This window comes from Chlamydotis macqueenii, chromosome 13 (genome assembly GCF_036417535.1).
Source record: "Chlamydotis macqueenii isolate bChlMac1 chromosome 13, bChlMac1.mat, whole genome shotgun sequence".
NCBI lineage: Eukaryota > Metazoa > Chordata > Aves > Otidiformes > Otididae > Chlamydotis > Chlamydotis macqueenii.
Window position 1 is genome coordinate 6,085,727 of NC_141568.1, and position 11,811 is coordinate 6,097,537.

Sequence of the window (11,811 nt, forward strand, 5' to 3'; positions counted from 1 at the left end):
AACTTTTCAATAATCACTTCTTCATGCCGAGAAGAGTTAACAATTTATTCAAAATACACAAGGCCAAATTAGTCCCTTCTGTAAAGGCTGGGAGCTTTGGTGGAGTTGCACCAGCGGTAGATTTGGCTTCGCTGCGCTCTGCAGCAGCCGCAGCGACGTGCCCGGGAGAGTGCACGCACTGACCTTGCCTGTGGTAATGACGAAAGTTCCCCCATTAGAAAGACAGAACACACTACAGAGCAAAAGGGGGGAAAAAAAACCCCGATCACCCAAGGTCAGGACAATTGCATCTTTCATCTGTTTTGCTGTGCTGAACTTGAGGTTGCTTTCTCTTTTGCACTGATAAATGAATGCAGTAAGACTTATTGTAGTGGTTTTATTCTTATTTTCACAACACCCAGTAGCGGGGTTGGACCTCCAGAGTCCCATTTTTCCGCTGGGGAGAGGGCAGAAAGCACCTTATTTTGACAAGTACTGCCACTACCAGTAAGATTGTGGTACCTGGATGCTTTTGAATCCTGCCCTGGCCTGAAGCTTTCTGGATTTTAGGATTTTAGGTGCCTCACTGGCCACTTTAGACAGTTGACCTTCAAGAACTTGTGAAGAAAAGAAGCTTCCAATCTTAAAATATGGAAGTACTTCTAGAAACCTGGCCCCATGCAGGTCACAGCATCTGTATTAATTCACCTCAGTTTTGCCCTGATGCAACAAATGTTGGAGGAACTTCCTTACTGAGGGTCAGAAAGGGTTTTGGTGGACTACACATTAACATGCATCTTTACATTGTCCACTAATCATGCAAAAAGTAATTAGAGCTCATCTGTGCTGCAGTCATGTGAAGCTTCTGCTCTCCTCCTTCCTGGAAGCAGCGTAAAATGAAGATACTCCTCGTATCTGGCCCCTAGATGATATGTTCCAGATGTCTGGGCTAAAAAAAATGTAACTCAACACTGTCGAGCTGCGCTTCTGAAATGGTGGGATGTCCTTTCCAAGGGCGTGCAGGAAAGGGGGCTACGGGGAGCCGCTCCACTCACAGCACTGCACGGTGCTCGGCACAGCTGGGAGAAGATGCGGCACGTGGGAAGGGGAGTTGCAGGGCTGAATATTTTATGAAACCTGGTTGGGGTGAGGAAAGACAAACAGTTGCAGAGATTGGTGGAGCTGTGCATCCCTGAGGGTTTTGGCCAGTTGCTTAAACATAAACAAACCTTTCAGTTTGCCTGTAGTGAGCTCAAACCAGCTCTGTGATATCAGCAAGTACCGCCACGCACCACGAGTGTTATTTGTGTTCTGGTGCCGTGGCATATATGGGGCTTTGGCTACAGGAGGAGGTTCTCACCTTGGTGTGGCTGGCTGCTGTTCAGAGCTGCCCATAGGTTGTGCAAATCCTTAGGGAGGATGCTGCACCTTCCACTGACCAGGAGAAGGCAGGAAGGAAAGACATTCCGTGAGACTTCTGAATATAGATGAGGTATTTTACCACAGAAGAGTTATTTAGAGCTAAAGTTTCCTTAATATTTGAACATACCACAATTACCTGCTCGCTTCCTCTTGAATACTGCACGTACTTCTTAAAAAGGCTTCTGGGTTGAGCGTGTTTTTGTCTGGCAGTGTTGTACAATCACAGTTACAATTTCATTTTGCTTCCTTTTCACATACCACCATGTCTCTGTAGACTTGCACTGACACTCTTTCCCCTTTCGGAATATGTTGACATCTTGATGTCTTCTCCATAGACTCACAGTGACACAGTGTTAGGGACTTTGTGATGACACCACGGCCCACGTTAGTGAATGGTGAAATAGCCCTGTCACAAACTATATTATGAAATATCAAAACTGTTTAAAAATGTAGTTTTCCACAAAAAAAGAAAAAAAAAAGGAAAAAAATCCTGAGGGCCTTGAGCTTACCTTGAGGACTGATCTGCTCAGTTATATGTGAATATAGATGCTTAAGTAGAGCATTTTAACCTATGACAAATATAAAGAAGTGCTTAATGTCTATATATTATCAAAATTCACAGTAGCTACGCATAATGTTCTTGACCTGTGAACACATCTTATGATATTCGTCCAATACAGGTAATTTAAAACTCTGGTTGAACTGATATTAGCTACTAAATGGGTTTTTTTTTTATTTATCTGAAGCATAATGACCAAACTTGAACTGGCAGAATTCTGGGAGGTTTTTTTTTTGGGTTACTGATATTCTTTGTGCTAAATACAGAATCAAGTATTCTTCCTTTCAGAAATGGTGGCATAAGTTACTCCAGCGCACCCGGTTCATTTCTTCTGAAAATGACTCCAGTACACATTATCAGCTTCTGCTGGAAACGACTTTGATGCTTGGCAGGGTTTTGTCAGAGTTTATTAACGAAAGCCTCACTATGCGTGGCAACAATTGTTTTCCCTGTTTCTTTTGACAATTATAAGAATCTAAAATAGGTCAGGTGAAGATGGGTGAGGCTGCCCAGGCTTTGCTTCTTTGCTACTCTTTTTCACCATTGAAGGCGGCAACCAGTGCAACATAAGACTGAAGAAAAGAATGGCTTTAAATAGGTGCAGCTGTTACAGAGAATTTTTCCTGTTAATATTTGGGACACTCATTGGATCTGGGATGAGATAACTTGGACAAATCAACAAGTTAAGACAAATAGTTTTGATTTCTTTGTTTGTTTATGGAAAAGAACACACATTTGCTTAAGAATGTTGGAGAGGTAATTTTGTCTCTTAATCCAAAAAGTGATTAATAGTAGGGCAGGCAGACATGCAGTTGGAATTTGACCACACAGGACAGAGTTCATGAGACAAATTCAACCCTAGTTTAAATGCTACATGGTCTAATGAGCCTCAGTATCTAGTTATTTTCTCAAATGTCTGCCTTACAGACACCTCAGATCTGGAATCGGAAAATCCAGCTGTGCTCTTGCTGCTTCTCACAGCACAGTGTAATTAGAACGTGCTGATAACTTTGTTGATGCATGAGAGATAAAAATCCATTCTACCTCATGCTGGTGGTAAAATCGTGGTTTCATCAGGAAAGAAAGTAGATATGAATTAAAAACACATTGAAGATGACAGTATCATTTTCACCAACACACTTCTCTGACATCATGAACGTCAGCATGTGTTGTACGCTGCTGCTTTATCCCTTGCGTGGCATTGATCTCAGCTATGATTCAGGATTCCATGGTTCTAGACACCGCAGAGAATAAAAAAAAAGTGTCCACAACCCTGGAAACCCTCATGTCGAGAAGCCATCTACCCAGTGACTCCTGCGGCAGAGCTCTGCATGAAGAGCTCCTGCTTCTCCGGCGTCAAGCCTTTAACAGAGCTAATTTTTCTTGTGCATCCGGAGATAAACTTGTCACACTGCTTTTTTTTATGAGTAGGGAACATGACATTTAGTCAAGTTTTCCATGCTAAGAATTTCATGTTACATATTGTTAAAGATGACTGAAATAGGTTATGTACACATCAAAATGAGTGAACTTTTACCTTTCCTATTGCAAGTTATCCGTGACATCCTTGGAAATCATTGACTTCTCAGCTATTGACATTGTTGGGGGAAGGGGAAAAAGGTTCATCTTGCAAGAAATGCTGACTCAGAGATTTCTCAAGAAAATCCACTTTCTTAGCTGAAGAAGAAAGATTCATTATTTGCTCATCTTGGTGAAATCTAATTGTGATGTTTCTATTCTGTATTAATTCGATTCAGTAAAGATTTCCAACATAGGCAAAGAAGCCAATCGTAATAATTTGTTCTGAAGCTTTTATTACTACTGTGTTTTGAATGCAGGTATTAAAACAGCAGTGCAGCAGCAGATGCTAGCCCTTGCATATTGCTATGAGCTACCTATACGATTCCTAAGACCACGAGCCCTTCCAAAGGGGGGAAGCAGCAAAACCCTCATTGACTTCAGCTGGGTATAGATCTCATCCTGTAAATATGGGGCGGTGTTACTTGCTGAGGAACAAAGTCATTTGCAAGGAACAGTTTACAGTAGCTTTGTCTTCTTCTTTGTACTTTACAAAATAGAGTAGCATTCCATATATAAGTGACTGCTTTGCATGAAAAACAAGTTTTCCTTTTAAGTTGAACAAACCTGCTTAAAAAGAGGAGACAGTTGGTACCAGTAGCTGTGACTTAGTGTATATTTCTTCTGCATTTTCAAATACTCATTACAATTCCTACTTATTTTACAGCAATATCACACAATAAACATTTCTTTTCTGATTAAGGGATTGAAGGAGAACTGAATTATAAACAGTATTAATGTAAGAGGGAATTTCTATCCTGTGTTCTGTCGGCCTGAGTTTATATGACCTTAAACAATCAGTCTGAAGAAGTCACATCAGCTGCTGTACACATTCCACATTACTGAGGAATTAAATTAAGCAGCTTTAATATCTGTGAAATGGCACAGGCCTGGAAGAGAATCGTTCCAATTTATGGACTTTGTATCTGATTTACTAGTGCATGTCTAGCAATTTCAGAGCCACCAATTGCTTTAAGACCACCTCCAAAGTGTTTTTATCACTTACAGTAAATGTGCTAACATAATGTTTTAATTAAACATTTAAAGTGCATCAAACAAATTTATTGATGCTGCCAGAAAAAGAAGGAGGAAAAAAGAAGAAATTCTGCTGTTTTCAAAATAACCTGATCTACGCACCATGTTGTGATCCTGGTAAAATCACTCTTAAACATTTAAACTGGCATCTACAAATTAATAAAAAGCTTTCCCTCCCCTCCAGTTCCCTCATTTTCCATCCCCAACCTCCAAATCATACTTTGTGCATAAAAACATGGGAAGAGGTTGTTGAAAGCTGTTCAGCTATAATATCAGATGGTTGTGAACACTGCATTTATTTTTGCTCCTTGAAAACAGGCCTGATATTGAAATGATATAAAAGTCCCAGCAGCACTTTATATTGATGTTGGCATTAAAAATGCTTTTTCCGTTAGTGAGAAAGGAGTTCCCCCTTAAAAAAATAAAAGCCAATACCAGGCCTATCAAAACTTTATCATCCTGTTACCACTTGGGCACTGAATTAAATATTCACAGCTGAAGCTGGTTTTCATTAAAAATCCTTTTCCCTTCTGCACTGGGGATCATAGACCTGACATGGAGCCAGAATTCCCTTTAAAAAAAAAGCCAGAACCCTTTAAAAAAGAGAAAAGTGAGCATTGCATTGACATCACCTGAAAAAAAAAAAATAAAAATTCAGATTTCATCCCAGTTTGTTTCCAGTTTCATGCTTGCAGAAATGATGTGGGGTGGCAGGGGTAAAGATCAGCCCTAGGAGCACTGCAGTCCTCCTCACCACCTCCTCCAGTTCTGCCCATCGCTTTCCAAGAAGGTGGACCTCAGGGAAGGTGGCACAGCAGTTCAGAGCAGAGAGGCTATTTGCAGCAGGCTAGATTGTGATTTATGCTTTATGGCATCAAAACTATAGGCATGTTATTTGTGTACATAATATAGCTTGTGTTTTCGGAGCGAGGGGAAGAGTATTTTGTCTTCCTGAGTAAGCATTCATTTTAGAAACTGATAATCATGGCAGGTTTCCTTTCCTACATATCTTTTCTTACATGCATCTGTCATCGTGTATGAGAGAACAGCTAAATACAGTGGGTCATAATATGAATGGAAAGCATATTCCCCTACCAAAGAGACTTACAGATGCTGGTGCCTGGAGATGGGATTCTAAGCAATTCTTGTTAAGGTCAGTACAGCCTGCTAACAAGCTGATATACAAATCTGAAGTGCATTTCATTTATATTATATTATATTATATTACCTATCATCTGCAATTCTATTTGCTCCATTTGTTCAAACCAAATAACTATAAACATTGTGTGGTTGGAAAGGAAATGAGCAAGGAACCCAATAGTGGTAGGATCTGCCAAGAAAGGACAGGCAAGGCAAAATGCCATGGCAGGGCTGAAAACTGGCCATACCTGGGAGACTAGTCTTACCTTTGTTAAGAGAAAAAAAAAAAGAAAGAAAGAAAAGAAGGGCAAGTAATTTCATCATTAGGGATCAGAACCTTCATTTTAGCATGCCATTCAATCACAAGTTACATGAAAGTTGCCGTGTCATCTAACACAAGGCAGGATAATTATTTTAATGGTGGCAATTCAGTGATGTGAGAACTACCACCAACTCTTCATCCTTTGCGATCTCCCATCATGTACTGACTCAGTCCAGCTCTGCTCAACTGTGCCTTGGAAGATAAATCTACTGCAGGGTGTTACTGTGGCTCATGGTTACCTTGCGGTCCACGTCTATTTTTGTATCTGTTGTCTCCTGCTTTATATTTAGCTCTTTGGGCATTCTAGAGTTTCAGTATAATGGAGCCCAATCAATGATGTGAGCCACTGAGCAGTAACACGGTGTGAATATGAAGAAATAATAATTGTGGCTTTCAGCAGGAAGGTGGAGACATTTTTCTAGAGAAAAGAAATAAAGACCTCAGAAGAAGGGTGCAGCATTTCTCTTCATATCACTTCATCATGCATGATTTACCATTGTGTTCTAGGGGACTGATTTTCAAAAAGAATGAATTTTGCATTAAATTCAGAGTATGGTTGCTGCAGAAGATAAGATATTTGCCTATTCAGATGATGAGCTGGATGCATAAGTGATCACATCAATGGGTAATATGCACATTCAGTCATGAGAAAAATTTGCATGCCCTACAAAGACCTAAAAGTTGAACATCTGGCCTTTTCTGTGGCACCTCAATTTTGTGTCAATGTCTTCTCTTCTTTGAAAGGTTTGTTCCTAAAACCGTCAGATCATCGCAGTCTTGATACAACATTCACTGCACACAGTTCATGAACGAGCCAAGCTCAGCTGTAGTGGCAATGACTTTAATTGTTCTGCATTACAGACGTTGTGTTTACCAGAAAATCCTTGAATTGCATATAACTGGACATATGTGAAAGGAAAGCCAGTGCTGGTCTTCTGCCATGCAGGAGGCACTTAGGACAGTCTGTATTTTGTCCTAAGGGAAAAGCTTCATTAAACCTCTATAGCATGTGCTTTATGTAGGATTGATAGCCAAAGGGAATCAGACAACAACGCTTTCCTTCTAAGCAGCTCTTATATTTTCCAGAAATACATAGTTAATTGTCAGTATGAACTGTGAGAGAAGGATACCTAAAATGAGGTAAAATTAAGTACCAGTACTGTTTCCTCTTAGTTTTATTCTGCAGTCTGTCCCATTCCTGAGCTTTCTGCTAGGTTTTCTGGTAAGACCAAGAGCTACGCCTGTCCAGGATAATGTATATTGTGATATTAATTTTCTATCCTATTAATTTGGAAGCATGGTGATGAAAATTGCTCCTAATCAGAAAGACTGATGTACCAAGCACTTCTCTTGTGTCTGTTTACTACTACTTGGCTGCTGATGCCGAAAAGCATTGATGTGCTATGGGTGTTCCCTCCTCAGAGCAAGTCTCTCACATCTTGTCTTCATTTTTGTAATTTTGCCCTTGCCCCAACCACTGCCAAGACGCTAAAGAAGTTTGGATTTGGACTGTGCAGCTCTGGTTATAAGTCATAGCAATATTCTCACACATCCCAGTATATTAGTTAGGGGACTTGTGAAACAGAGGAAGGACAGAGTTATTAGTTGAAATTCCCAAATGAAGGGCCAAACGCTGAAAAACTTCCTCTGCTTTTATTCGGCCTCAGCTGAGGCAAAATTCTTGTGTAGCATCAGTAAATAGTTATCTGCTAACTGATAGAAGACAGTTATCTGCTAAGTTCTAGCTGTTAGACTTTCGGTCTGGGTGGCGATGTTAGGGGCTCTTGGCTTTCAGACCCCCAGCCTGGGTTTGCAGGACGGCAGTTCAGGAAATTAAATCGTGGTAGGCTTGAACCACATTTTTATGTCTAGAATTATAAAGAAGCTAATGGTCCTGATTGGAAGCCCTGCTTCTAACCCTGCCAGCTGCCATCAGAGTCTAAAGAAGGATGACTGTCTCCAAACCTGGCTATTGTTACAAGCAGGTGATAGGGAAGATAACGGGGGTTACGAGTCATTCCCGCTTATGCGGACTCTTTACGTGCTTGTACTTCTGACCCCAAGATCAAGTTCCAGATAGCAATGTATGTAAAGTTTAGTTATCTTTCAGAGAAGCCACAAGAAGCCTAAAACTGAACTTTTTTTTCCCATGAGGAAATCCTGCAGCAGCCCTACTCTGCTACGGTAACTGCAGCTTTGCAGCACCTTTGCTGCAAACAGGCGTCGCAGGGATCCACGCTGGGTTTCTGGCCAGCAGTCGGAATGAAATTTCTGCGCAGACAGAAGAACCCTCTCTCAAGAAGGGTGCTCTGGGGAAATGAAAGGACAGACCCTCAGGAACTGTCACCTCCACTGATCTAACAACAGTCTGCCCAGCTTGGCGTGAGGCTTGGCGTGAAGTATTTACTCATCTGCCTGAGCCCTGGAAAATGAAAAGGAGGTTAAAAATTAATCTGGGCAGCTGGCAACTGCTGGAGTGCATTGACACTGTGGCGCAAATTTTTTCCAGTACGAGGAATGTTATGTAGCAGTGGAGTCACCAGACCTCAGGGTTCATGTGTGGTAGCTTGACCCACACAATCCAAGGCACTACGTGACCTTTCTGGAGTTAAGTGTGCCTCTTTGCACTGACCTGTTTGATTCTGGTGATATGAAGGTGCTGGTATCCTGATTCATCACTGTGACAGCGCCCGTCCAGCTACAGCCAGCCTTGCATTCATAGATGTACTTGCAGGATGATGTGACATGATGGGTATCTTTCCTTTAAATTTGCTAGATTTACTAATAGCAGGCTATTTGAGTCATCTGGAAAACTATAGAAACCTTATGGTACGTCACCCTTCTTATTTGTGGCTCCTAGTGCTTGATTTTGAGTCATCACTTGCAAAAGGACATAGCCAAGTGCTGCCAGCATGAACTTAAGGCTGAACTTCGAATTTCAGGCAGATAGAAAAAAAATAAATCCCTGTTAGAAGAGACTGCAGGGGATGGAATCTAAACCTGCTGGGGCTAAACTAACACCAGAAAGTGCTAGCTTGCCACTACACGAGGCCGGTCTCTAAGTAGTTTGGTAGTTACCTTAACAGCTATAAAAGGTGTAAATCTGTAGAGGGGACTGAAAGAATAAAGAGGGAAACTGCCCTACCTGTCTCCTGCTCCACAGGGAATAACGCAAGCTACATTCCCAGTAACCGATCCTAGTAAGTGCTCTAAAGGGAGAGAAAAAAGCTGTTGCTGAAATCCCTGTACAAATCACAGGGAGACAAGGCTGCATCTCCTGGTCTCTCTTTCAGTCTAATTCCTGTGCTATGCAAATAAATGACATCCACCATAGCTGAAGACTTTTAATCCCCTTTGTACCACATACTAAACATGGAACTAAACTTCAGAGATGGAAAGACCCCTCCAGCATCACCGTGAGGTTATTACTGTTTCCCCAGAACAATAAATGCAGTGAGTGTGTGATAGGTGTGCTTTGTCTTAAAAAACATCTCAGGCTTTACATTAAGATGTTACAGAGCACCTTCTTTTGGTTATGAACACAAGTAGTTGTAAGGAACGTGCTTGCACCCTGCACGGACGGCTCCTGGGGCTCAGGCAATGGTTTTTTGCTTTTCACAAGCCAAGCTGGTCTTGAGAGCAGAGAATAAAGCTGGAATTGGTAGTTCCATTTCAAACACTGGGAGCATGTCATGCGTGGCCATTAGGGCAGGATTAAATAAACATAATTAGAGAAATGCCTTCTGAAAGACAGTTCTGCAAAAGGATTGGAGTGCAGACCTATTCTGCGCCCTGCTTGAAGTACCGGTGCTGCTGCGGCGCTGGAAGCAAAGCCTTTTGAAGGCAGTTCAGAGCCACCGTGCAGCCGCTCTGCTTTATAGTTTGCGAGCTGCATGTCATCTTTGAAGGCTGGGAAATTGCAGTGGCAGTACCGTGATTCCCAGCCGAGTGAAGCAGACGCTTGACACATTTCATCCCTCACAATTACGGAGAAAAGCAGAATCGGGGGGGAAATTTTAGCAATAGACCACTCCCTTACCAAGATGAGGCACAAGCATCACCCACAGGTGTATGCAGGACTGATGCTACGTGCCGACGGTAATAAATGCACGTGAACTTTGCATGAGAAAGCCTCACACTTAGAAGACTTTGTTTATTGCTCTTAGTCATTTACACCCATCCTTCTAAAGCGAGGAAGCTCAAACATAATCAAACCCTGTGTGCAAATTACCAAGTCAAATGCTGTTGTTCTGTTCTGTTTCTCTTTTAATATCAGAGAGCAAACCTCCCAGTGCAAAAATACAATCTTGTGATAAAATGACTAATACATGACTAGAGCCATTTTCCATTGTGCAGGCATAGCTCTGGGGATCATTTGTTTTTCATGGTAGATCCCTCAGACAGTGAATTCCTTTGGTGGCTGGGATTATATTAATGACCAGGACTGTTAGTCACCTCAAGGGAGCTGAAATAGGATGCTACTCTGGTTGCCATTATTAATTCCAACTGCAGGTGTGAAAATTAATTTCATGGGTATTTTTATCATTTCCTTTTAGTTCAGGATTAGAGTTTCCGAATGATCCAGACTCCGGAAGGAGACAGATCTGAAGCGGGTCTGCCCCGCACTCCCGTAACAGTGAACTAATTCCGATGGAGTAGGAGGTAAGAAACGGGGTATAAGACTTTCTATCTCTCACTCAGGGAAGACAATTAATGACACTGAAAGATATCAGAGGTCACCATGACATACACTTCTTTGCACCAAGACTCTGTAAAGCAGTCCAGTAAATTGCAGGTTGTTTTCATTTCTGTGGAAGAACAACACATTTGCCAATAGCGGGAGAAAAAAAAGAGAAGTTAAATATATCAAACCAAATCAAATGTAGCTGATTAGAGAGGTACAGTTTCCATTTGCTGGCATGGGTGCTGTTTTCACATAGATTTTCTGACAGAAGCTGCTGTATCTCCATAGTCAAGAAGACAGCTCCAGCAGCCAAGCTTCTGCCACAGAAACCAAACCTGGCATCACTGACCACAGGCGGAGCTGGGCCTGTGAATTTGGGGAATGGGAGGGGAAAGGCTGGGAGGGGAGCTAGCTCACTTTGGCTGGAGAGGGCAGGAGATGTAATCAACTGGATCCACTGTGGAGGGGCAGGCTGGGAAGGGGGAAACACCCCCCCACCCCCATGATTAAGCCTCAACTCCTGCCAGTTCAGCTGGCGAAGGTGTTGGCTCCCAACCTGTCCCGTATTCATTGACACCTCCTCCTGCCAGCGCTCAATGAGTAAGGCTCAGAAGATAAGCAGGTTAGGCCAGATTCAGTCAGGTAATTAAAGGCTGGAGGCAACGTAAGATCCTTACGTGCTCTTATACCTACAGCTCATCCGGGGTTTTGATTTATAACAGGTTGCGCTCGTAACCACCTTTCATCCCACAGCTCTCCTCATGTCTGAGGCATCTTGGTCGTGTGGGCAAGATCCCTGCCTACCCTAGGGATGGACAGAGAGAGGACAGGGGTCCTGCCCTGGAGGGGTGCAGGGCTCAGAGCTCCCTTCTCATCTGTGCTGCAGTCATCAGCCCCCCACCTATATTTATTTTAAGTGTCTCTCCTTACTGCTACCATGCAAAGCCTCTTCGGCCTGATCTCTCTCCCCTTCCATCTCCCGTAGCTGTTTCTATTGGTGTGGCCGAGCATACGGTGCAGGGAAAAGCTGCTGCTCGGAACGGGCTTTGCTTTACATCTCCTTCCCTGCGCCGAGAGCTGTGAGAGCTGGGG